The following is a 27,015-nucleotide window of genomic DNA, read 5'->3' on the forward strand; positions in this document are numbered from 1 at the left end:
TAAATTGGCCAGAAACATTTGCGTTTTGAGAAAATCAGGAAAATCGATCGAAGCCTTGTGAACTGAAAAATGATTGAATTTAAAAAAGGAATATCGCCACTTTTAATTGTCTCCGCGTTTGTTTTAGAAGAAGCGTACGAAAATCGGGATTCCATATATCGAAAGACAATCTCTTTCTGATATGATAACCGATGAATTTGTGTTTGTAATGATATCTGGCAAATTTAAACAATTTAAAACCAGCGGCATATTTTTACAGCTGGCGAACTCTGCAATGTAGTGCCAAAGGTCAAGCACACATTTCAGTATGTGGTATAACTCGAAATATTCTCACACGTTGGCTTTCAGTAACAATTGCCTTGATGTACTTCATACCTTAATATCAGGCTGGGTTTTCCATTGAGATTTTCACAAAAGGTCGTTAAAGTTGGCTCATTTCGACCACGACATCGTTTGGCGGAATCAAATAACTGCCCGTGCAAACAAACCGATGCGACGGGCAAACTGCCAATTACAGCTTCAAGGCCTTCAATAATGCTCCTATCTTGCTTTATCAGAAAGATTTCTGTTTTCCCCTCGCTTCCTTTTATCCATTATCGACGGGAAGAGAAGAAATCGAAAAGATTCAGACATGTCTAACAATGTTGCGTGACAGCAAATATGCAAATTAGTTGGATCGTCACTGAGATATGTCAGTAGGCAGTAGGGAAGGGGTGGGGGACGGGAAGAATTGCATTAACAGGCCCGTTGTCAGGCTAAAAAACTGGGGTGGGGGAAGCAAATTGGGAACATTAAAAGAGGAGCAGGTATAGTAAGCAAAACAATAACTTTGCACTTGCATCACACTTTTGGTACATTTCTTTTCGACCCTTTGCTGTCATTGTATGGACTACCACGTGAAATTACCTAACTTGTTCACGTTTGAAGGAGGACGTAAAAAGACGACGACAAATTTCCCTTTCTCTTTTTCCAGTGAACTTGGAATCAGACAGTAAGAATCCGTCCGCAAGAAGATTGGCCTAAAATTAAAAAAAAAAAAAAAAAAAAGGTGGGAGCTGGAATTATCGCGATGAAGTTTAAAAGAACGCGAATTCTCTTTACGATGTTTTCGAATTCGCTACCACCACCGTCGTCTTATCTTTAACTCCCTACTAACAAACACAAATCGGTCATGAGGATTTTGGTTCTTATTTCCGATTCACAATGAAGGACTGCCTTTGCTGCTGTTGTATAAATGTTAGCCAAATGTTAGCGAAGGAAACTGTCTGGTAATAATCAGGCAGTAAGAATCCGTCCGCAAGAAGATTCGCCTAAAATTAAAAAAAAAAAAAAAAAAAGGTGGGAGCTGGAATTATCGCGATGAAGTTTAAAAGAACGCGAATTTTCTTTATGATGTTTTCGAATTCGCTACCATCACCGTCGTCTTATCTTTAACTCCCTTGGTTCTTATTTCCGATTCACAAGGAAGGAATGCCTTTGCTGCTGTTGTATAAATGTTAGCCAAATGTTAGCGGAGGAAACTGTCAGGTAATAAACAATTTATTAAAGGTTGTGAAAAGGCACTCGCAGCGTCAGAATTAAAGATTGATTGTTGTACATTATTACTGTTTTTTAATTATTTATTTTTTGACACATTGTTTTTTTTTTTCACTTCTTAAAATTCTGGAGGGGGGGGGCGCGGCTCGAGCCCCCCCCCCCTGCCCCTCCCCTTGTTACGGATGCGTTTAACAGTATGGCTTTATATACCAGCTGCTTATCTAGAATAACGAACTCTTTGTGACAACTTTTGCGCAAATGACTAATACCCGTAGTTTTTTATTGAATTTTCTTTTTCGTAGCGACCAGCAAAAAAAACCGTCAATGCGAAAGATACACCGGAGGAACAGACTTAAAAACCTACACTCGCTGATTGAAGTGTATAGCGAAAATTTACTTCTTCCTAAGATAGAGGGGGAAGGGGGGTGGGGGTGGCTTAATTAGATACATAACCTTATTTCTTTTTAATTTCAGCCTCTTCATTTCACTTAGACCATCATAACCTGCTTCCCTTGTTCTAAAGATTAAAGGACGGTGCATGCAGACCTAAAAATCCTAGCATTAGGCCTCTTTAGGGCGTGGCAAAGGCACAAACTTCACACTTTCAAGAGCTGGGATCAGGCTTCTTTTCATTCAATTGAAGAGTTTTCAATACTTTCCTTTAATAGGGATAATAATTCTTTAGCATGGACGTTACACAAGCCTGAAAAGCTTTAACTATGATGTCTTACTTTCCTCAAGAGAAGAACCTTTTTACGAGGTAGTGAACAAAAAGTTGTCTACCACAGTCAATATCACTAGAACTAGGGTTCCAAGCTTAGAAAAATAAAAATAATAAATAAATAAATAACACTGAAAACTTCACGTGTAATCTAATTAACGGCTTTCTCCGCATCTGATGAATTGAAAATACATATGAATACTAATATTTTGGGCTGGAAAAGACCGAATGTGCAAAAAAGTAAAGTGTTACATCAGACGTTTTTACAGTTTATTATACATAAAAGGTAATGGAAATTATCTAAACGCATACCTGAACCAGCTGGAATAAATAGTCCTAGTTTCTTCCATAGCAAATGACACGAATTTTTTCGAAGTCCTCGTTCTAGTTTTGCGACTTTTTGCGCCTGGCTGTCATGGCTCGATACCGGAGGAGAAATTTGACACCTATTTGAACTGACCTCGGCGCCAGCCAATGCCCAGAGACGAACGGTGTCGAAGACAAATCGTCAATTTCAAAAAGTGAAGGAGATAAACATTCGTGGTGAAGGAGATAAACATTCTTGTCAGAATAAGTTCAATTTCGGTTTCTACATCGGCTATTGACAAGGAAGACTTGTGACTGGCGATGTTCCTTTTGCACTAGTTTACTTCAGTTGATCTGCTCCTGTCTCTGGGGTCGTAAGAGCAAGGACCTCCGACCAAGGAGCTAAAAGAACACCTCCATGCTTCCATGACAGCACAAGAATATCAAACCAAATTTAAAGTGACAAATTTTCCAGTTTCCGTAATTGAATTTATCTTACTTTTACTTTACTAATTCAATTTACTTTAGTAAACACCAATGCGTGATATTATTAATATTCACTGATAATTGGTGATTTCGGAATTTGTGAAACACAACCCCAGCTATTTAGCGAATTAAAAACAGAATAGGAAAGTTTGACCGGTATCCAATTTTTATTTCGGCGAGCATTTTACCATAGCCATAGGGGAGAGCTTCAACCCCACAGATCTCGTTTTGATGCGGTTTCATTGGCAATCTGACACCTGAGCGAACTCAAGAAATGGACATCGAGACGCTTACTGGTCCGTACTAGATCGATATGGTTTTATAAGCAAAAACCTCACAGCGCAAACGAGAAAAATCAGTTCCAAGACCGGACTTTTCCTTATTGTAATTAAAAAGGATGTAAAGATTAAAAGAAATTCGTTTTCATTACGCTTATTTGGTATATGTAAAATTAGTCTGTTTATTGTCACGGTAACGCAACAACGGTTGTTTATTTAGCCGTTGTCGGAATTTTAAACAAATTATGGTGACTTCGAAGCGGTCGTGTGAAGTGCTTAAATCAAAACCCAGGCTGATTTTAATACATTATCAAGAACAACGTTACATTACTTAAAAGGCAAAGTTTAAGAAAAATCGGTCTTATACCACATAGCGAAAACCATCTTTAAAATTTATCCGTTTTTGCGGGATTTTTCCTGTTTAGAAAAGGGACATTTTCCTAAGCTCTGTTTGCTTTTGTTAATAATGGTTAAGTCTAGTTCAAACTCTGCTATAAACGTGCGGTGCTTCCTCTGTCAATACCGAGTATAAAAATACCATGGATCCTCTTTCCTTGCCGACGGAAGAGTCAGTTCAGAATATTAATTTCACACTGCCGTGCGGGTACTTTCGGGATCCTCGCGGGTCAAGTTTGTTTATCTCAGTTTTCTCGAACGTTAAGCGCTCCTAGAGAAAACTAAAGGCGTCAAATTTGTTTTCTACTTAAGGGCTTTTTGTAGCCAGAAAATGAGCGAAATTGATTCCACGAGTTCTGCCACCAAATGCTTGATATTTTCTGACCGCCACTCTTAATTAGCGTATAGCAAGAAGAAAGAATTTTTTCTGTTCACTAAAGTTTTCTATCGCAATGCGGGCTAATAAAACGGAATTTCAATATATTGAATTATGATCACTTTGTCCTCCTTGATCACAAGAATCAGTATGCAGTCGTCATTCTCCAAATTAAACGTCTGACGTTTTCGTTTTTATCATGGCCATACATGTGAAGAAGAAGAAGAAAAAAAGAACAATTGAAGTTCAACTTGTGACACGAAACTCGTAACTTCTTTGATCTTTGCCGATACATTTCCTTTCTGGTTCAAAAAACTTTCATTCACATTGACCGTGTAATAAGTTTCCACTCAATAGCCCATCGGTCAACAAGAATAATGAGATACTGGCCCGAACATCACCTTTTCTAATGACACAGTAAGATTTTTATTGAATTATCCTCGTTCTCAGTCGCTATCTTGAATGCGGATATAGCCCCGGACGAGGATTTTCTAAAATGTCCGGCTGGAGAGTTGTGATTTTTAAGAAGAAGATATGTCAAAAGAAGAAGACGGCAAAATCTATAGACCAAAAATTAAAATAAGATAACTTTCAAATTATCTCTGATATTATTCTCTGTTTCTGAGATAAATCCAATTTTAACTTTTACAAATTTACGTGACAAGTTACCAAGGATTTTCATTTGCATTTTAAAGCATGTTGCAGCAAGTTGTGGTTTACTATGCTCCCGAATTTAGTTGGCTATTTAGAATGATGCGTGAAGATATAACACATCGTGTAAGACTAATTTAGGGGGAAATGACGATTTTGAAATGACAGGTTCTTCTTCAGATCTTTATAGTAACTATAACTTTTGGGTAACATGATTAGAATTTAAAAATCAGAAGCTGACGTAATTCGTTAAACTCACCGGCTAAATTTCCCGAAAAAGTTTCAAATAAATTCAGTTAAAATTTGTTGTTTGTGGGTCACAGCAGCCCAATAACACAAGCAGGACCAGTACCCCAGGGAGAAGAAAATGGGTCATTTTTTTTTTTTTCATACGTTTAGTTGAATCTCAAAATAAAAATCCATTCTGCCAAAACATAAAGCTTGACAGAAGCTTTGGAGTTGCTGAGAAAACTACGACGATGTTAATAACTTTCAAATGGGTTGACAACCTAACATATCGGGTTCAAGATTTAGAACTTTTTTCCTTTCAAGAAATTTTCTGATAAGATGTTATCACTCAACGTGTATTGTTCAATAGGTTTTCGGCTAAATGAAGATAAATGTTCGCATAAAATATTCAAAATAAAGTGAGGCTAAAATAAACTAGCAAGGATAGCGAAAAAAATTGCAAAAAATTTCCTTCCACGCTTTAGTAAGCTACAGTTCTGGATTAAGCGAAAATTGTGAAATACCTTCTAATATTTCCCTAACAAAGTCTTTGAGGCTCTTTTCCTCGGGTAAAGAACCAGTTAAATCTGCAAAAATATGAGCGATTATTGGATTTTTGGACAAAAATTGCAAAAGATTAAAAATTTTCCTCCCAGTAAAAATTTACCTGACAGACCACACACAAAGCGACGGTAAAAATAAAATTAGAACAAAAGCTGATTTGTCTAATTTATCAATGCGGGCTTTAATTGCTAAGCCAGTCTTCATTTTAATGAAATTCCTTTTTGTCGGGTCACTAAAAAATTGTATCATCTTATAAAATATCGGTTTAAATTGCAGGGTAAAATTGATCCCTTTTTAAAATCCATGCTGATCGTCTGAAACAGATATCAAATAACTTTATTACGGTGCTTCAATTTTCTCAAACTTTTCAGGGGTTATTAAGCCTATTTTCGTTGCACTGATTTTGCGGAAAGAAATCCTTGAAGCTCGTTTTGAAAGCGTCAAATGAAACACCTGGTGTTTAGTAAGGGAAGGGAAATCAATCATTTTTTATCAGCTAGTCATTACGCCATTGGTTACAACATAATTTGCAAACTCCTTCAAGCAAATCTTCAGTTATCTATAGTGCTGCTACTAAACAGTTCGACTTCCCTTGCGGGGCAGACAAGCATTGTGTTTTATTCTTTCATGCAAATCAGCATGGTTCGTCTCGTTTGGTGTGCCCGCAGTCGCAAACTAAAGTTTGTTCGTCTGTAATTACTCCCTTTAATTCAACAACTGCTCCCTTTCTAGGGGTCTTCCCGTTCAAAATACGTCGGCATGGATTTAAGAGGTGCTGTTGGAGTTTTGTTGGTTTTCCTCACCGTTGGCTCGATGCAAGGTGATGCAGCTCAAGTGAGACTTCATGGCCGAGAATTTATTACACACGAGCTGGGATCAGTTGCAAATAACCCGGCGGAGACTAAGATACAGCTGCGATTCCAAACCATTCACCCAAACGGTCTTCTATTATACTCTAAGGGGAAACACGACTTCTTTCTTCTCGACATTTATCACGGACAAGTGCGGTGAGTTTTTGATACGTTTTTACACGTTTACTGAGTGGAGACTTTTCCGTTGAATTGTAAACAGTTGTTAGACACAACCTTCCTCCTTCGTGAATTAAAGTGTCAAAACAAGCATAAAAAGCGAGAAATTGCCACTCCAATTACAGATTAATCGCAGATGCTTTGAAATGTGTCATTTCAGTTAGAAAGGAACTCGGTCTTACAGCATCATTCGTTCAGAGTTAACCTGAAACTAAGTCCTAAATTTTTGGAGCCAAGTAGATTACCAAGACCGACCAGATTCATACACAATTTAGCCTAAGAATATAAACGAAATGAGTATAAGTATAAACTTCTTCGTTCAAGTATAAACTTCCTCAATATCCGAATCACAAACTCAACTTGAGATTTCCACTCGATTCTCATGCTGACTAAGTTAGTTCAATCACTGTTACGAGGTTTGGACTGATCTAACGAAAGAGCCAAAAATCGAGCAAAAATCTGGCGAAGGCGAAGTATGTTCGTGATGAAAATGTAATATTTATACTGACCACTGAAGCAAAACAATAATACGAGGCGAAATTTATTGATTTTTAAAAATAGTAGGACTTCGTGCTTATTTGATTTTACCAGAAATCTACTTTTACAAGATGGTAAAGATTGGAAAGACCTTACTTTGATAGGAAATTATGATTTACGGCAGACGTATTGAAAATCTTGTTTCAAATTTCTTGAATATCCGTTTATCAAGGATTGAATGCGAATTTCGTGGGTTTTTTGGTCAAGATATGTTGACAATATTTCGTCTTCTCGGTCAAGAACTGATTCGTATAATAAAAAATATTTTGCTTTAACTGCCAACGATAGAGACCTATTATAATAAAATTAGCGGGGATTCTGTCAAAATTAGAAATAATTTTATTTTCGACTGTTTGGGAAGCCGGGCTGAAGCTGACAAGATCGTTTCGCTCGGCAGGTTCCAAGAAATTGACCAGGCGTTCGAGGTGTGAGATAATTCAGGGAATCCATTTTATTTTAGAAGATTACACAACCGACAAACTTCCAAAATCAAATGATTAATTCATAGCAACCCTTTTCAGCGAAGGCCAAGCACAACGATCACAATTACTTTTTTCCTGCCAAAACTCAAATAAGATATTACTAAAATTAAAACCCCATAGTCTGACATTGTGTTATGCACTATCTAAGTTCCGCGATCCTTGCTAAACAATTTTTATGAGGTTGTTTCCTGCATGTTACTGTTACTCTTCGAAAAAATGTTTTAAAGCTGCCCTGCTTAAGCAAACTCGCGCACTTTGCATATAGACAGCTTGTTAACAAACTTACTGCTAAACTTTTGTCAGATATTTGGCACGAAGACTCAGAACTTCATCATTTTTATTCAATTAAATTAGAAAATTTCTCAGTTCTATTAATTAATAAAAGTTGAAAGGGTGTCTCCTGCGTCCTCAAAGGCAATCTTAAGGTATTACGTAAGCTTAAAACAGAGTGCTTCAAATTATCGAATTATGCAAAAATGACAAATGTACGGAATTACTAAAACAGCTGTATCAAGGAATTTTTTTTGGTTTCTTGCGGCGTTCAGATATCATAATCAGATTTTCTTCCCACTTTAACCGCTTAAATCATTGAGACCACAACAATCCTACCAGCAAAATGTGATAACCTATGTTGTTCATTGTTCCTTTAACGATTTTAAGGCGCGTTCGATTGACTCTATTCCGGAATGAAAATACGGTCGATCGAACTCAACCTTAGTGCCTTTCTCTGTCTTCCTATAAATTTCTTTTATAACATTTTGGAGCAGGAAAAGGTTCTCATTTATGCCCAAAATGAGAAATCTTTTTTTTACCTCCTTCGTCTAAAATCAGGAAGAGAATTGATACAAGTTTTAAAGTGGCTGAGAAATATTAAGTTAATTGGGATGTGCTATCTCATGGCGTACATTTACATTTTATTTTGCCAGATAACACACATTACAAATTACAAAACAAGTTACAGGTTTTCGAGTGAAAGGTTAAATTAGCGAGGAAACCTAAACGAAACCACGAGGCTTATAAGAAATTATGTTTCTTTCGAAATACAGGAGTGAATAAACAGGCATACTTTAATTATGGATGAGCTAGAGACAGTACATCGGAGAACAAATTGTATTAAAAAAATAATAGTTCTTATTGAAGAAATCATTTAATTTATTTTTGAAGGACGCGAGAGATATAGCCGGGGCTAGTGATCTCAGAACGAAGAGTATTAAAAAACTGTGGGCTTTGAAAGAAAACAGAAAATTGCCTGATACTTTTTCTGCAACATGGCTTGACTTGTTGAGTCTGTAGAACAAATCCTGAGGTGTGATCCTGAGACAAATGAAAGGCTGTCTGCAGTACTTTTCCTTGTGCCGTACAAGGCTGGTTCTAGCTTACAGTGTGTTAACTTTGAACCTGTTGGCCAAATCCTATGGTGTGACTATTGAGTTGAAAACTAGTGAGCAGTCTGATGTTGCTGTTGGACAGTTTGTTTCGCTGTTTGTTTAAAGACGTTCCGTAAAAGTCCTTGAGTGAAAGAATTGAATATTTTTTTAACTTCCGCATGGGTGTGTCAATCGGTCTCTCAAGTTGCAGGCAGTGAATGCTCTTTAAAATATTAGTCTGCGCCAAAAACCAGATGCCTTGACTGAAAAATTGATCTTTACAGATTATGTATGTGTTCCTTTCCGAGACTTTTTATTCAAGAAATCAGCCCCGTTGTTAGCTAATTCTCAGGCAACCATTTTTCGTATAATGCTGTTTGGTCTCCAAGGCCTTCGGAATCAAACGATTCAGCAAAGAAATTAAATTATTCCGTATTATTGTTGTGATGATTCATCAAAAACAAAAGGTCCACTGGGAAAAGTTGCCTTCCACTCTAGACTTCCGATTTCATTCGCAAAGACATAACCAGGGAACCCTCCACTAAAACCATTAATTGTTGTCTCCTATGTTTCCAGATCTCCTTGTGCCCTTTTAAGGACATATTTGTGTCAACTGATACAATTTGATCTGTTCGGATGCCGTTTAGCTCAAAATTTAAGTTATAGAAAGTTTAAGGGAGCGGAATCTTTGTTCCAAATTTACTAGTTGACTTGGGTTGGCTTTATGAAAATACTCGCTGCCCTTTGCTCGCATTTTTAAAGACATATTTGCCTCTTTGAAAACGAAAACAATTAGTTTTCCAGTGTTAAGAAAGTTTGAGCTGACATTTAACCGCAGAAAAATTTAGATTTTCTTCACAAATAAACCAAATTTCTAAGACGATTAAATATGTAAGGCCGAACATATATCTACCAAAATGAACCACTTGGTTCCCTGAAATTTTGATTTAAAAATAAACATAAGCGATATTAGTATAAAATCACTGGAAATACGCGACTTCTATGTTTCTGATCTGAATTGCTCAGGTTTAGATCAAGACCTCCCTTCCTCGATTCTTCGTATTTTTGACTGATTTTGAACATTAGTTATTTCTTTGATTTTTTTATTAGCATAATTACCTATTATTCACCCTCTGATTGTATTCTCTTTATGTCGGCAAAAACTTTCATTGAATGATGAAAACATATGTATTATTGATGGTGAAAAGACCAAAAATGACGATTGCCGCATTCTATTGATTTTCTGTTTGGTCTCTATCATGTCGCTGTCGTGTTAAGTTTTCTACGCAGCCCAGCCTTGCAGAAATTTGAGTCATTTATATTTTGGCTGATTAGATCTTTTACAGATCCTGCATTTTCGTTGTGCGTTTCCTTGCTTATTGTTTGCAAAAATGAGAACCTTAAAAGGGCGGTGCCTACTTTTTGTTACTGAGCATACCTTCTGGGCATTTCGAGATACTCAGGTTTCGCATGGGTGGTGCCTACTAATACAGGGATATTTTTGCGCGGCTTAAAACTATGCAGAGAGAGCAGAACTTAGCAAGTGCTCTTGGTATTAAGAAAGAAAGTTGGGGAAAACAATGCTTTTTTCAGAGATAAAAAAGCTTCAATTTGATAAAAAAAAAAAATTCCGTACATTGCTTTGTATTTTAGCACTTTTTAGAATTACTGTTTCTTAATTATCTCTAAAAAAAATTACGTAGCTACCCCCAATTTTATTATTGGATTCCAATAGCCCTTGCATAGATCTGCTCTTCCCGCATAGTAATAAACTGCGTAAAAGTACCTCTGTATTAAACGGGGTAAAACAATATATCACCTTTATATTTGGTCCAAACATATCCATCATCATTCTCTAGTCGTTGCTGGACACCGCTTATTGATCAGAAAATTGACTAAACAAATGATAATCAAAAAAAAAAAGAACGACTTGTACATTGCAGCTTGAATCAAGCATGTTATAAATGTAAATACTGAACGAAATACCAAACAAAAAGCAATAAGCAAACGCTATACCAAGAAGGAAATTAGATAAAAAGTGCATTACTTGCTGTGTTTAGATTTCTCAAGTAAACACCTGCGAATGAGCAAAATAGCAACTGCAAAAAAAAACTGCATCGATGATCATGGTGACTATATTGTGTGTAATTCTTGTACACTTTCGCTGTGTTTCCCACGTTTGAAACAAAAGCCATTGTTGATACGTTTAACTGAAATTGTTTGAGTTTGTGCGCGTACACCTGCTATTTTATCAACGCAAAACTGAAATATCTTTGGAAATAATATGATGGAATATGTTAAGCCTGGTGCCGATAAATGAGAATGATGTATTAATCAGTAAATGACGCAGACATGTTCGGGAAAAAAATCTGAGTACTCCTATCAGGAGTCGAACCTAAGACCTTCCGATTACTAGATCAGATGCTCTACCACTGCCATTAAATTGAGGTTCATGGGACAAACATCCTGCATACTGCTGGGATTGGAATGTCAATGTGTGGCATATGCGCGGTGGAAATAATATGATGGAATATGTTAAGCCTGGTGAATAAATGAGAATGATGTGTTAATCAGTAAATGACACGGTAAATGTTCCTTTAGTAAGTAAAGTACGTAAGTAAGTAAAACCTGTGTCGATGTATTAATATTTAACCTAGGTAGACTAATTGGGGACACTAATAAAATAATATCATACTAGTAAAGGTTAGATATTTACAAAAAAGTGATTAAAATTAACGAATATGGGAGATCCTGTATAGCTTATGTACAAGATAAAATTAAAATTTAAAAACTAAAATGATTCTATTGACTACAAAGATTACAGCAATTGCTGTTATTAATTAAAATGCCAGCAAGGTTCTTATTTTGTTTATAAGAACAGGTAAACTGGGCGAATCTCTTTGATTGTCGGTAAGTTTTGACCATAAGAATCGCCCGAGATATCTAACAGAGTGCTCGCCATAACGTGTAGTTTCAAAACGAGGTAATACAAAGTCACTACTCCTTAGCGAGTGTGTAGAGCCTTTGCGGACAAATAGTTGAGAAACGCAGTCAGATACAAGACCATGTTTGACTTTGTACATAAGTGCTGTGATATCTTGAAGCCGTCTGTTATATAAAGAGGGTATGTCACCACGCCTTAGATAGCCTTTTGTTGTCCAACAATAGTGTTTTATTGTCCAACGATAGGCTTTTGTTGTCCAACAATAGTCTTCAGGCTTTTGTTTTCCAACAATAGTCTTTTGTTGTCCAACAATAGTCTTTAGGCTTTTGCTGTCCAACAATAGTCTTTTGTTGTCCAACAATAGTCTTTTGTTGTCCAACAATAGGCTTTTGTTGTCCAACAATAGTCTTTTGTTGTCCAACAATAGGCTTTTGATGTCCAACAATAGTCTTTTGTTGTCCAACAATAGGCTTTTGTTGTCCAACAATAGTCTTTTGCTGTCCAACAATAGGCTTTTGTTAAGAAACAGTACTCAAGACACATCTTGACTTAGGAGAGCTTTGTGAATTTCTTTGACTTGTGCTTTATTTGCTAAATAACAAGGACTTTTGCTATAAATTTGAAATCACTAGCCAAAACACTCACTCGATGTTTCACTTTGTTTTGCGTGTTTTAGTTGTCAAGCCTATTTTGGAGGAGATCAGAGACGGGCAATGTTGAAAATCGTCATCCCCGGAGAGGAGCTAAACGACGGCCACTGGCACCAAGTTACCATCACTCAACAGCGCCATTTAGTCACACTTCAGGTGGACTCGATGAGTCAATCAAAAATCATCCGAGAGGTATATTTTCACCTTAATCTAAAAGGAAATCTCTTTATTGGGGGAATGAGATTCTCTGACTATAAGATTAACCTCCTAACGGTAACAAAGAATTTCCGCGGGTGTATCGAAAACTTGATATTCCGAGGTAAAAACCTCCTCAGAGAAGCAGCAAATAAACGCAGTGGGTACAAAATCCACGGAACAGTTAAGTTTGAATGCAAGGAACTTGACTACAGAGTGGTGACAATGGCGAATCCAAACACAGGATACAAGGTCACTGTTCGCAAGCTGCCTGCTGATAACGACACCTTTTCCACCAGTTTCCAATTTCGTTCACACACCAAAGAAGGCTTATTGTTGTCACGAAGCGCAGTTAAAGTCAAGTTGCATCTACGCCTGTCAGGCGGCGCATTGTTTTATGACGTCACTGCTCCGAATGGTTCAAAGACCGTGTTAACCCTGGGTTCTAAGCTTGACGATGGTGAATGGCATAAAGTGAACGCTAGTGTCCGAGAGCGGGAACTTCGCTTGCAACTGGACGGACAAACAAGAACGAAGCCTCTGAACCACTCATTGTTGCTGATGTTGGATTTTGCTAATAAATCTCGTTTTAAGATCTTTCTTGGTAATTATGACAAGGACTTTCCAGGATTTGTTGGTTGTCTTTTAAATTTACAAATCGATAGTCAAAGAATAACATTAAAGAATCTCAAGAAAAGCAAACACACCAATGACGATTTAAAATACATGTGTCGCCTCTTGAATCACTGTGAGCCAAATCCGTGCAAAAACCATGGGAAATGCTCACAAGACTGGAAGGGTTATCACTGTGATTGCGAATACACACAGTTTGAAGGACGAAGATGCGACATTTCAATTTACAAGCCTACTTGCGAGTATTACCGATCCTTGGGGTTAAAAAGCAGTCAATATTGTTTGCTGGATTCCGAAGGTGAAGGAACACCCTACACTGCTCTGTGTAACATAACACAAGATTTATCACGAACGTACACAATTATAACTCATAATAAGATGACTAAGACTGGAGTTGGAGAAACCAGAATCGTAGGTTCGCTTTTTAGGCATGATGTAACTTACACTAGCACTGACAGCATGGAACAAATTAGAGAGCTGATCAGGAAAAGCAAGAAATGTCGACAACACATCCGGTTTCATTGCCTCAGTTCCAAGCTTCTTAACTCGCCCAACGGGCCATCGCACGCGTTTTGGCTGTCACATGATGGAAATAGACAAGATTACTGGGGTGGGGCTGATCCCGGTAGTAAAAAATGCGCATGCGGAATGCCTGAGCCATCATCTTGCGAGGGTACAGCTAAGTTTTGCAATTGTGACAACAAGGATCGACAGTGGAGAGTGGACGAGGGCTATTTGACAGATAAAAGCACCTTGCCTGTTACCGGACTAGAATTCAGCAAGAAAAGTGCTAGGTCCGATTTTACACTTGGGCCATTGGAATGTTGGGGCAACTCAGATAAAGAAGAGATTCCCACAATAAAGCCAAAACCGCAAGGACAAAAGATCGACTCTCGATTAGTAAGAGGTTGTCCGAATGTTGAAAGTTCATCAACCCCAACACCATCCTCAACCACATGGACTACACAGAAAACTGTGACAGTGTCCAATGGAAGTTCTTGCCCTGCAGATGACGGCGTTTTTGCGAAAGACTGTACGAATACACCCACGAGATCACCTAATGTTACCATAACAACACCTCACAGTGGCCATGTAAAACATAGGATACAAACAACCCCCACACGTAAGAATGTCAAAGGAAATGGAGAAACTAACAGCGAGATGTCTGCAATAGCAGTTGTGTCTCCGCGGCCTTAGTGGTGATTGTACTTCTATCCATGAAGTTTGGACTTCCTCGTATTATAATGTGCGTTCGAACTCACAGTAAACGTGGTGAATACATTGTACCTCCGGCTGGCTCAGCTTGATACCCCTCCAGGTTATTACCCCTAGTGACCAAGCGTGCTTCCTTACGGGGAAGACAGTTGCCGCAGTATGGTGGGAATGATAGATGTGCGGATGGCAACGCCACAAGTGGAATCAAGTCATACTGGGTTTAAGCAAGCACCTTACACCGTTCCAAAACTTGCAAGATGAAGATTATATCCTTTGTTCTTTGACGTGATGTCATAGAAGGCCAATTCAATTTGCTTATGAGCAAATAAGTATGAGAACAGTCGCCGCATCAGTCGCAGATTGCCATGGAAACCGCAATACCAATCAACAGGCTCTAAGATAACCGAAAGATATAAAGAGGGGGCCATAAAATAATTGGTTATTGCCAGTTATCATGAATTAAAATAGTCAAAACCGTTCCTTAATTACATATATCAATTGAACGTTTGGAATTAATCGATTGTTGAAAAAAGGTTTATTGAAAAACGCTTACTGAATATTCTTGAAAAAGTAATGATTTGTAAACAACAATATACAATATTTCAAATTCAGAAAAACAAAAATAAGAAAGCGGTGTGGCTCCTATAAGAAAAGAATGAAAAGGAACCTCTAATCTAACCTCTAATGTGTAAATTCCAAGCCTTAGTTGAAAGAGTAGAAATAACAATTTTAGTACTAAACATTAGAAGTTCTTTATCGCCATCTAAAATTTATTCCGTGCCGCCATATTGGTTTTCTGACGTCATTCGGGTGCCGTTGTTGTCAGATTAGGGAGTTTTAGCAACGACGACGACGACGGCAACGAGAACATCAAAAAAAAAAAAAAAAAAATGGGGGCGGGGGGGGGGGGGGGGCTTTATAATCAAAACAACAACTCTGCATGTGCATTTTACTTTTTGGTACATTTCTTTGCCGTCACTGCACGACTAGGACGTGAAATTTCCCGATGAGACGTTTTATGGAGGACGTAAACACACAACGACGAATTTTTCTTTCTCTTTCTAAACTTATGTGCGGTCTCCAAGAATTCAACTCCAGGAAATTTCACCTGCATTTGACATTTAAAGCGAATTGGAATAATTGCGAGGATGTTTAAAAAAAACGCGGAATATTTTTAATAGTGACGTTTTTGCCGCCGTCGCCGTCGTCGTTGCTGAAGCTCCCTAATAGAGGGAACTTAAACAATGACGACGGTTACGGCAACGAGAACGCCACAAAACAGTATAGGTATAATGAGCAAAAACAATCGCTCTGCACGTGGGCTATATGTTTTTGTACATTTCTTTGCCGTCATCAGCAAAACAACAACTTAAAATTAACCAAATTCAAGGTTTTGTGGAGAACGAGAGGATATGACTGTGAATTTTTCATTCTCCTTCTTACTTGAACGCCGTTCTTATTAATTGATTTCCAGGATACTTCGCCCATATTGTACGAGTTGAACGAATTCGAATAATCGCGAAGTAGTAGAAGAAACGCGAATGCAAGTTATATTTTCAAGTGACGTTTTCTTTGCCGTTGCCGTCGTCGTTGCTTAAGTTCCCTAATGTTGAAGTTAATGCTCCGCACGGAAAGACAATGACGGCTGTACATCTTACCACAACACCTTGCGAACGAAGCGCAGCCAATAAGCACACAGAAGGCCATATTATTGGCGAATTTCGTCCCTGTATTAACAATATTGTGTATGCTAGATTTGAAGTTTTTAGACCTTTTCTGTGCGTTTTTATTAGCGATTTTAGCGTTTTCCTTCGCTAAGAATTATGGGTAAATGTACCAGTCGCCTTCTTTTTCAGTACAGTGGAATGGTCAGCCAAATGGCGTCATAAAAAATTAATACAAAATGGCGGCGCACGGAAAAATTAAAAGCGAAGATAATCAAATGCTGTTTATCTGATAATCAATATTTCTTCCAGTTTTTCCAAAGAAATTAGATATTAAGGTTGTATTTCCAACAGTTTTACATTGCTTTCCTTTTAAGAGTAGAACTCATCCGGTGGGTGATATTTTCAGTTGATATCAATTATTCTGTAATCTAAGATGCAGCGAATGTGTAAATAATAGAGCTGCTATCGCAGTCGTTTATGTAAATGGAGCAGCTATGAACTGAAAGCCTAAAAATTCAGGCTTCAAAGAGATTCAAACCCATGACCTCTGGATACCGCTGCAGTGTTCTACCAACTGAGCTGTGAATGGCAATTTGGAAGTTCGTCATTGATCCGTAGGAGTCAGTGAAGAGATGAAAGTGACATATACTGCAATCATTGTTTCGTCGGCAGCTCAAATTATACAGCTTTTTCAATTAATAATGTCGGAGTTTGAATCCCCAGGCTTACGCGACAAGCCGGAAAAGTAATGTTGGTAGCCGCACATCTTGTAATTTGGCTACATTTTTTCGGAATGTTGGAATATAATGCCATCATGCAACAAATTTCATTATAATGTTTACATTTAAGGAGGTAGTCTACCTTAATTTTGTCAAACAAGAGCAAACGTTTGCAAAAATAAATTTCAGCTGTAAATTTTCTGCATTAAAGAACCCTTAAAGAAACAAATGAAGTCCTGCTTTTGGGTCTTTCTTTAAATTATTCAGCAAGGTTTTTGCTTCGCTTCCACGGCGATTAAAGCTGTTCACATGTAAAAAGGTTGTTATCCAATTATACCTTAAGGCCCGTTTACACAGGCGATTTTTGCGGCGATTTTAGCGGTGATTTAAGCGGCGATTTTTGCGGCGATTCCAAATCGCCCGTGTAAACTAGCGGCGATTTCATGGCGATTTTGTGGCGAATCTACGACCTTTTTTCAGCGGCTAGCACGGAGCGCATGCGATGTTAACACTAAGCACGGCAGAATCTTAGGGCAATACGCTTAAAGAAAAATAGTTTTAAGAGCGTATTATCGTTTGTCTCACGATGTAGTCACTGCATCTCACGATCTAGATTGCGACGTTTCGACTGCTTACTGCAAGTCTTCATCAGGCGATGAAGTCGACTGATTACGCGGCACCATTTATATCACGAAGGTCGCCTGTGATTGGTGTCGAAACGTTGAATCGTTGCAAGTGACTATATCGTGAGACAAACGATAATATACCTTATTCTGATTATTATTATTATTATTAATATTATTATTATTATTATTATTATTATTATTATTATTATTATTATATCATCTACAATAATGAACAACAGCAACAACCTTTTCCTTGACAAATATAGGTTTATAAATTTCATTGCATTGCTACAGTACAGGTCAAGTGACACAACAATGAAGACTCCTAAAAGGGACAAACCAAGCAGAAGTCAAATTATTCTCGTTAAAACGCGATAGTAAAGAAGCCAGTCAAACTCCTTTGTTATATGTTTTTGTTGGCAGTTTTTGCCTTGACCATGCTCAAATAGATTTTGAAACGTGTAGAAGCAATAAAAATGTTGCTGTTAAGATAGTCAGATGTATTGTGAACGTTAATAAGGAAATGATTCTGTAGATAAATTGCAGTACCATTTCGTAACCAGTCCCTCAATTACTTATGGCTGCACCTAACACTCAAAAGCCAAAGTAAAAAAATTTCCAGTTTTCCAACTTTCAGAGCTTACGTAAGTACAAAGCTTTCCACATTGGTGATTAGTGAGCTGAAAGGAACTTAATTCGTTAAATAGAATGATTTTCATTTGAGCGTTGTAGAACTAAATCCAAAGTTATTATTCTAGCCAATCACAGCAGACGCAAACAGCGCAATGACCCAATCAGAATTCAAAGCAACTGTATATAGACGTAAATCATGATTGGTTTGTTTTTGTCTGTCATTGGCTGACAAAGTGGAGCTAGTTTTCCTAACCAATCTTAGAGCGTAATGAAACAAATTAAATAAAACAACCACGAAATTACTTTCGACACTCAATTGAAAACCGTTCTTATAGATTCTTCGATACTCTGCGATTGTCTAAAAGCTTTATTCCTTTCTCCTGTAAAGGGATCTCAGTGTCTACTGATTAAGTTACATTCTAAAAAAATCGATTCACCAACAATATGAAGGCTGAGGAACATGTCTACACTGTAACTGCTTTAGACTGCGCTATACAAACCCTGAAGAGAGACCACAAGAAAAACACGCTACAACCATTTGCGAAAAAGGTTAAAATTCGCCGTTGAAATGGCCATTTTCGACAGTTTTATCGCTATAAACGCCTTCTTCTTCCTCGCTATCATTGTTGTACGGGCACGAGTCCCACAGCGCGCGGTTTTCTACATGTGCGCGCAAGCAATGGGCTTTCGCTCTGGTTGTATCAAACGGCCATGCGCAATCACAATTAAAAAAAATTATTGTAAAACCTGTCTGCTAAGAGATGCAAAATGTTTAGACCTGCAAAAATCGCATAAAGAGGGAATTTTTGGATGTTAGACGCTAGTTTTCGTCAAATGGTTGTAACTGCCCTTGGGCTGTTCCGTCAAACCACTCCAAGATCAGTTGTATTGCTTCTCTATACAAATCAGTTGTTTTGGTATTAATACTTGCTACCCTTTATTTCATTTTTGACAATACCTTAATCAATAATTGATTAAAAAGTATTCAGCCTAAAGGGGACCAACAACCTGGTGGCAGGTGTGAACTTCATATTCGTCCATTATTATTATTATTATTATTTTTTCTTTTTTATTAGCTTTGCCTTTATGATACAAAAAAAAGCATCATAATCAATATGTAGATAGCCAATTACTGCGGGCCCAGAAATAAAATATATGTAAAAGAGAGAAAGAAAGAAAAAACACATCACATGCAGCACCTTATTGGTACGTCTAGAAATCTTGTGAACTTGCATTTTAAACAGATGGTTTTAAATTATTGTTTTTTTTTTTCTAGATAACAGGGCCATTTTTACGAAATAAATAATTGGAATCTTAGCAAACTCGTGCACGTGCCGTATTAACGCGTCGAAAAATAAAAAGACAATATAGACCACACTAAGGTGTCTTAGGTAAGCGCAACCTTCGAGTGTGTCTCTGTGATAACATAAAAGCATGTAACAGTGAACGAAAATGAATTTGAAAAAAAAACACTCGCTTTAATTTACTTCCTGTAAAGCTAGCGCTGTTGATCATCAAACGTTAATAGCGCTATATAATATAAATTATTATTATTATTAACCTTGATATAAGCAGCATACTCTCGAGTACTTGGAAGCTTAGCTAAGCTTAAACCGAGTTTTAATTTCTCTCCTCTCTCCTTCTAGGAGGAATGTAGCTATGACAGCATATAAGTAACATCAAAGTGTCACACGGTCATGAGCTCTGTTCGTCAAAGAAGGTTGAATTTAATCGACCCCGTTAGCAGTAAAGTGAAAATGCGTTTAAATAATACTGTTAACATTTTACCACGACTTAGTGTTAATAGGCTTTCATGCTCAAACGACCGGCCCTATATGTGCAAATGAAAGCAACGAAATTGTCCTGTTTAATTTCTTTTTCCTAATTACTTGCATCCAGGTCACCAAAGAAAAACAGATCGATAGATCTCAATTTTATTCTGCATTTCGGACAAGAAAACGTATATAAATTCAAAGATCTGAAACTGGTATAAAAGAATCTACATAAGCCCAGAACCTCCAGACTTCATGTATGCTCCATTTTACCCGCTGCCTGGACGCAAATCTTTATCCATGTTTTACAACTTTCAAATGTCCAAGTCTAGGTCCCGAACAAGTTAAACGGAGGCTAAATATGCTCTTATCGACTACTGCTCAAGACGCTAATGCCCAGAATGCATTCCTTACAAACATTTTACTTCACTGGTTTATCCTGATTTCAAACCAACTTGGATCGCTGATAACAAAGGAGCCTCTTTGGAAAAAATAAAATGCAAATTAGGATGAGAATAAGTAACAAATGAAAAGATTTGATTAACGGCAATTAAACGTCAAGCAAGTTGACATTAATTAATTAATTAATTTCTTGTCTTTCCCGCAAATAAAGGTGTGTGTGTGTGTGGGAGGGGGGGGGGGGGGGGGGTTCAGTTCCTTGATTCCGCCAACATAGGTTCTATTTCCCGAACAGCGGCTATTTATCGACTCGCTCCGTTATTTGACCAATCTCGTACCCAAAGTCCTCGGGTTCTTTGGCCAGCGGTTGGTCGCCAGGAGGCGGCCCCGTAACGGCTTGCATTGTTTTACCGCAGCAATCCTGCGATAATAAAATTTCAGTAACCCAGAGTCTCTCCTGCGGACCAACCGCTGGCCAAAGAGCCCGAGGACTCTGGGTACGAGATTGTTATTCGACACAATGGGGAGATTCCTCGAGTGAAGTAGGAAAGATCGTTAAACAGCAGTAGAATTATCTAAAATGGGAAAGGGATTCAGCGTTCTGTGCTGACAAGTGCTTTTGTGTTTTGCTTTCACCTTCCTTACCTTTACAGAGTGCACAGTTTGGAAGTTGACGCTGAGAAGGACACGTATTTTCTGACATGCGAGTCTCGATGCACTGCATGATACACTGTTTGCCCATTGGTAATACTGTACGCCCCATACTCCACTGCGCCATGGTTCGTGTCATCCAACTGCACCACATCCGGGGAATCAGTGCGCACCGAGTGACGATACACCTCAATATCCAGCATATTTAGAAGGCTCTTTAGAAGACCACTTTTTAGTGGTAAGGATTCCGTGGATAAATAAAGTTTTTATTGTTATTATATTCTTTATCCTTCGACAGCTCTTGCACGAAATGCAGCAAACGTAGCTTCGACCGGACCGCTTCACAACAACGAAGGTAATCACCCAAATTAGGATAATAAAGGCGAGCACAGAATACGTGACCAGGATAATGAACCTAGCGTCGTAGACTATTCCTCTCTTGACGTGAGTGATGTAAGAAACACTTCCATTCGTTATCACCACCACTCTTAAAGAATTGGGTTTGTCTGCTCTCTCCGTCGGCTGCATGTCAGTCTTGCCTTTGGTGGTGATGCTGGAGCGCACTGTAACGCCACTCTTACCTGTGGTAATGGAAGAATGTACTGTCACACCATCGTTCTTGGCATCGTGACTTAACACAGACGTCACCATAGTAGTTGAGGTTTTGTGCGTTGCGATAGTGGTCGTCATGGTTACATGAGGTTTGGGGGGATACAGTGTATTTCTAGGTTTACCTGGGGGTGGTGTAGTGGTGGACGTTTTTTCTTGCTTGAGGCGTCGTTACTGCTGTCTGGGTAGAAGTAAGGGGGATGCTTTTATCAACTGTGGGGGGTGGGTTGACCAATTTGCAGGCAGACGAGATGAAATTAGCATTGCTCACTTGACTAGATGTGTGACCGGAAGAGCCAAAGCACTCCAAAGGTCCGAGAGTGAAGAAGGAATCCTTAGCATCCGCCAAGAACTGGAGCATAGCCACTGGCAACGATGATTTATCCGTTAAATAACCTATGAAAGAACGATGTAATACACATTTTTCCAGTTCCCTATTCTTATCTGAGCCCTTGGTGTCATTAGTGGTTTGTTCAGCTCCTGATCTTCCTTTCGGCTTTGGCTCAAGGGCGTCATGCTTTGGTTACTTAAGCAAGGTACCACATTGGCCCCAAGAGAAGATTGCCTTCGAGTGTTTAAGGTTTCTGTAATCTGCTTTGTTTTAAGGGGGTGGGTGATTGGCCCACCGCCCAACCCCCAACCTGGAGGACCAGGGGCTGTTCTTTGTCTGGCCACTACCCCTCGACCAATCCGGCATGGTTAGACCTGCCAGGGACTAGAGTCCCAGCCGGCACAGCTTTTAGGGTCATTGAGACACCCGACCCTCACCACCACTACAAGGTGACAGCCCAAGGTGAAGTGTCATACACTGTACGTAAGCATAAATATTGTCGTGTTTAAGCGAATTAAACCTCAATGTCAAGTCCAAAGTAATGTACTGTTTTCAGTTTATGTCTGTTTCCCTCAAAAGACTGTCGACTGATAGTTGTCCCTTGGAAATTTGATGTTCTTAAAACAAATATTAGCCCGAGAACCAAAGCTTGGATGGCTTATAAGCTAGTTGCAAAAACATCAAATTTCCAAGGGGAAACTGTCAAACCAATTGTCTCTAGACGGAAACACTCGGATCTATTGTTTTTATTGTTCGCCATGTACTAAAGTTTATCCCGGGTAGGTGGTATCTTCCCGAATTTACAGCTCACCAATTTGACCTTTGACCTTCAAAGTTAAAGTAAAAAAGACAAATGAACAACGTGCAGGATAAAAATACAATGCAAGCAACCTGTTTGAATGAATTCAAAGAACAAATGAGAATTTTTTTCGCGGGTGAGTTCTATACATCGAGGCATTTTCGCTGGATGGATATTATGCTCTCTCCACTTATCAACGTCACGTCACCTGATCAATTTATACCAATCAGACACGGGTGAATAGGTCAACTATTTACACCGATAGCACCCATTCCGGGAACTGTAAAGACCGATTCAGCCGATACAACGTTTTTTTGCGACTATCGTATGCGACTTATGTAGCGAGCGTTGGTAGCGTCATGCAAAGTTTCGTATAAACTCTCGTCATTCAACATTGCCTTCGTGAGATTTTGAAACACGTTTGAAAATGTGTTCCAGGCATTCCGATAGTGGGCCGTATTGGCGCGAAAATTAGGACGCGCGCGAATGATAAAGACGAGGAGCGGAAAAACGGGAAGAGACTAGGGAGAAGAGGCACCTTTCTTTACAGTCTCCTCGCGTTCATTATTCGCCGTTCGCATCGCAATTTTCTTCGCGTTGTTTCCCACTTTCTGAACGCCTGGATTTAAATTACAGCAATACGCAATACGTGTCGTGTGCGATAAGCTTTATGTTTAACTTACAGGAAACAATTTGTGTTGTAATCTTGTCATCAGCATATCGCATAAAACAAGAAGTCGGACCATGTAAAGGCCGATTTAGACGCGGCCCGATTTTCTTTTTATGCAACGTGCTGGTGACAAGTCTACTATAAGAATCGTTGCGTGTAAATTAAACCTAAAACTTAAAATGTGGTAGAAGTTTGGAACATGTGTTTATCGAGTGTAGAGTTGTGTTTTCACTCTCCCGAATACTGTCTCCACCTGTCATCATTGTCAGCGTCACAGTTGCAGTACTTAGAGGGGTCCTCACAGGTTTTAGTCAATCCACAGGCGCATTTATTGCTGCCAGCTGGTGCACCGCCCCAATAATTTTGCAGGACAAAGGTACTAGATAACCACTGCACATGCTCTGGACCAATTGGTGGATTCAGAAGTTTGGAATTATAGCAGTCATGTTTAATGAATTGCCGGCCGGTTGAACTGCGCTGTATTAGCGCGCGAACACTAGCAATGTCACTTCTATAAGTGATTCGTTGATAATAATGGCCGCCCACGTCGCTTGCGCCGAACGGGACGTTAGTTTTACCCTCTTTGTCATGATTTATCACTGTCGTAGCGGCATCAGAGGCTGACATGTTACACAACACAGTAAAGGCACTCAAAGGCCCTGTTCCGTCAGGGTCCACTTCACAGTACGAATCACGGGTCACTTCCAGTGCCTTGTACTCCTGGCATGTGGCACGGAAAAGAGGAACCTCGCAGCGGGCCCCACGATAAAAGGTCCCTTCACAGTCACACGAGGAAGCTCTCCATGTTTGCAAACACTCGCCTCCGCTGCGACAGGGATTGGGGAAACACTTGCTTGAGATAGCACAATGGTTGATGACCGCATTGCTTATATGAGAGCCGCTCAAGTTGATCAAGTTCATTGGATTACCGTTCAGTTTTACTCGGTGCATACAGCCAACAAATCCTCTATTCTGTGTTCCGTAACCGATGTAAACACGATTTCGAAAATTACCAATCTTTGACAGCCATGGATTTTCGTGAGGCAATTTTGGTTTAGAATCCAACTGCAGCCATAATTCCTTGTCAGTTACCCCAGCCGTCACGTGATGCCACATCCCATCATTCAAGTTGTCGCCTTCGCTTATTTTAATTGGTTTATCAGGTCCTACTCGAATTTCAAGATCAAGGCTTCCCGATGAAAGCGCAAGATAAACGCGCGCATTTCTGCTTTGCTTGTAAACTAAAACACCATTTCCATCGTAAGTCCGAAAGTTCAAAGCTACAGTGAAGTTTTTGGGTGAGCGCTTGCTAAGTTTCATGTGCGTATCAGGAGTTGGGAAGTTTACAGGGACATACTCAGTATTCGAACAATAAAATAGCACAGAGCCGTGGGTGGCATAATCAGAGAGGTGATCCTTGGCGCCATAAAGGATATCTTTTAAATCGAAATATAGATCTTTCATACAGCCAATGAAATTTGGTGCATCTATCGCCCCGTAATCACCAGATACGCTGCTCTGCAGGCCGCCGACATAGAGGAATGTGTCGAGATCAAGGCTGATGAAGGAGCCAGGGGTGGTTGTTTGGCTTGTGATCTTATCAACAGTAAGAACAACGGTGCGTTGATTTCGGTCGACTTTGACTTGGTGCCATTTGTTATCCGACAAGTTACTTCCAAGGATCACTGTATGTTTCCCAGAGATGCTTTTAGAGCTGCCAAGGTTGATAGTAAATCTATTGCGATAAAGAGAAGATTAGATTAGCTTTCAGAATCTACAAAAAAATTAAAGGGTTACAAGCTTTCGAGTCCTTCGCGCTATGTTTTTCAAGTAAGTAAAGGTTGATTTATGTAACCGGACTTGAGGAGGTGTGAGTTACTTGACAGAATGTCCAAAAAGACCGCTAGTAGTTCGTTAGTGCTGTCTCGATTCAGTTATAGTTTATTTGTCAGTTAGAGTGCAATCCTGATACATTATAACTCCAATATGATGCAAACTCACTATTACTGAAAAGTTGTTTCTTTCCAACCTCGTTTAAGTGAAACCTCGTTACAATGCAACGTTTGTAAATTACAACTTTGACACAATGTATCATTGCTCAATGCAAATTGTTTATTATATCCACGGTTTGTTAGTGCTTCACCAATTGAGCTATCAAGCCAACTGGTAGCTGGTCATTCCGAATTTCATGAATTTCAGTTTAATCTCATCACGGATAATTTTCGAAGTCACGAAAGTTGGCTTGATAGCTCAACTGGTAGAGCACTGCACCGGTATCGGGGCGGTCATAGGTTCGAATCCCGTTCAAGCTTGATTTTTTTTAAGGCTTTAGGCATAAACTGCCTACATAACTGCACTGGTCATTCAGTTATTCATTCTTTCACCCGTAGTTTAAATGTATCCTATATTTCACTTTCATCTCATCACCGCTACAGGTCAGTATTACGAACTCACAATAGGACAAGATGACCTTATGATGCCCGGTTACTTTTTAATAACAGCTTAGTGCTACCTATTTTTGATTATGCTGATTTAGTTTGGGGAGACAAGGACAATGTCTCAATAATAAATGAATTGCAAATTCTGCAAACCAAGGCAGCTAAGTTGATATTAGTTCACTCCTCATCAACTGATGCATTAACAGTCTTGAGATGGCTGAATCTCGAAGAACGTAGAAAATGTCATCGATGTATATATGCATATAAATGTACTAATGGCCAACTGGATCATTCTTTGGACTTTGTAAGAAAGAGTGATATGCACTCCTACAATACTCGCAACATAGATACTATAAGCTCCCCAAAATCAAATACAATTGGGGAAAACATCGTTCGCGGTACCACTGTTTCAAAGACTTTAAAGAGTTAGAGAGAACTGTAAGAAATTTAGCAAGTTTGCCAATTTTCAAGAAGTGTCTTTTTTCTGCTTTTTATATTTAAGTTTATATATATTTCGATTTTAGCTCTATATTTTATGATTTCTAGTTGTATCATTATATAATATATATCTAGTTTTAGGACCTCTATGTAAACTACTGTTAGTGATGGAGCTTCCTAATAAAAGATTGTTATTATTTTAATAAGAATAGCATAGTAACTTTATGGAAAAAAAAATCGCCTTGAAAGTTGTCCCTTTTTTCATCGAAATGAATTGTAAATAGTTTTTAATAGTTCTTTTTTCTACTTTTAACTTTCCTTTCCGCCGTTGAGACTAGTTCAGCGATCGAGGACCTTGCTCGGTTGATGTTTGAGTCTTACGGTGTCCAATTTATATGTGTCTGTCAGATGATTTATCTCTAGTTATCATTTTAACTCAATATTTACAAGTAGTGTTCGAACCGATTACCAATGTCTTATATTGGTGTCACCGGGGTTTTAGAATTGCGAATCCCGTTTTTTCTTGCTTGCAATGGTATTCCTTTTAATATGTTAGGGCAGTACAATTTTATTTTATTTTATTTATTTTATTATTTTTTTTTCGCAGTCTGAGAGGGGCAGTATTGAGATTTTTGAGGGCCATTGCGCCTTCAGTGATTATGTCGAATTT

General features: G+C 38.7%; 1 protein-coding gene and 2 pseudogenes across 4 annotated transcripts in view; 2 read left to right on the forward strand and 1 right to left on the reverse strand.

Annotated features, from left to right (window-relative positions):
- LOC146489752 (contactin-associated protein-like 2) overlaps positions 1–27,015 on the forward strand; it is a 229,053-nt gene that overhangs the window by 6,296 nt on the left and 195,742 nt on the right. The window lies entirely within an intron of this gene.
- LOC146489753 (contactin-associated protein-like 2) lies at positions 6,275–15,263 on the forward strand (annotated as a pseudogene). The gene is made up of 2 exons (XR_014858886.1): positions 6,275–6,549; positions 12,577–15,263. The product of XR_014858886.1 is annotated as a contactin-associated protein-like 2 (transcript).
- On the reverse strand, positions 21,068–25,218 carry LOC146489754 (contactin-associated protein-like 5; annotated as a pseudogene).

Source organism: Pavona decussata, unplaced genomic scaffold (genome assembly GCF_977016875.1).
Source record: "Pavona decussata unplaced genomic scaffold, jaPavDecu1.1 SCAFFOLD_3, whole genome shotgun sequence".
Taxonomy (NCBI): domain Eukaryota; kingdom Metazoa; phylum Cnidaria; class Anthozoa; order Scleractinia; family Agariciidae; genus Pavona; species Pavona decussata.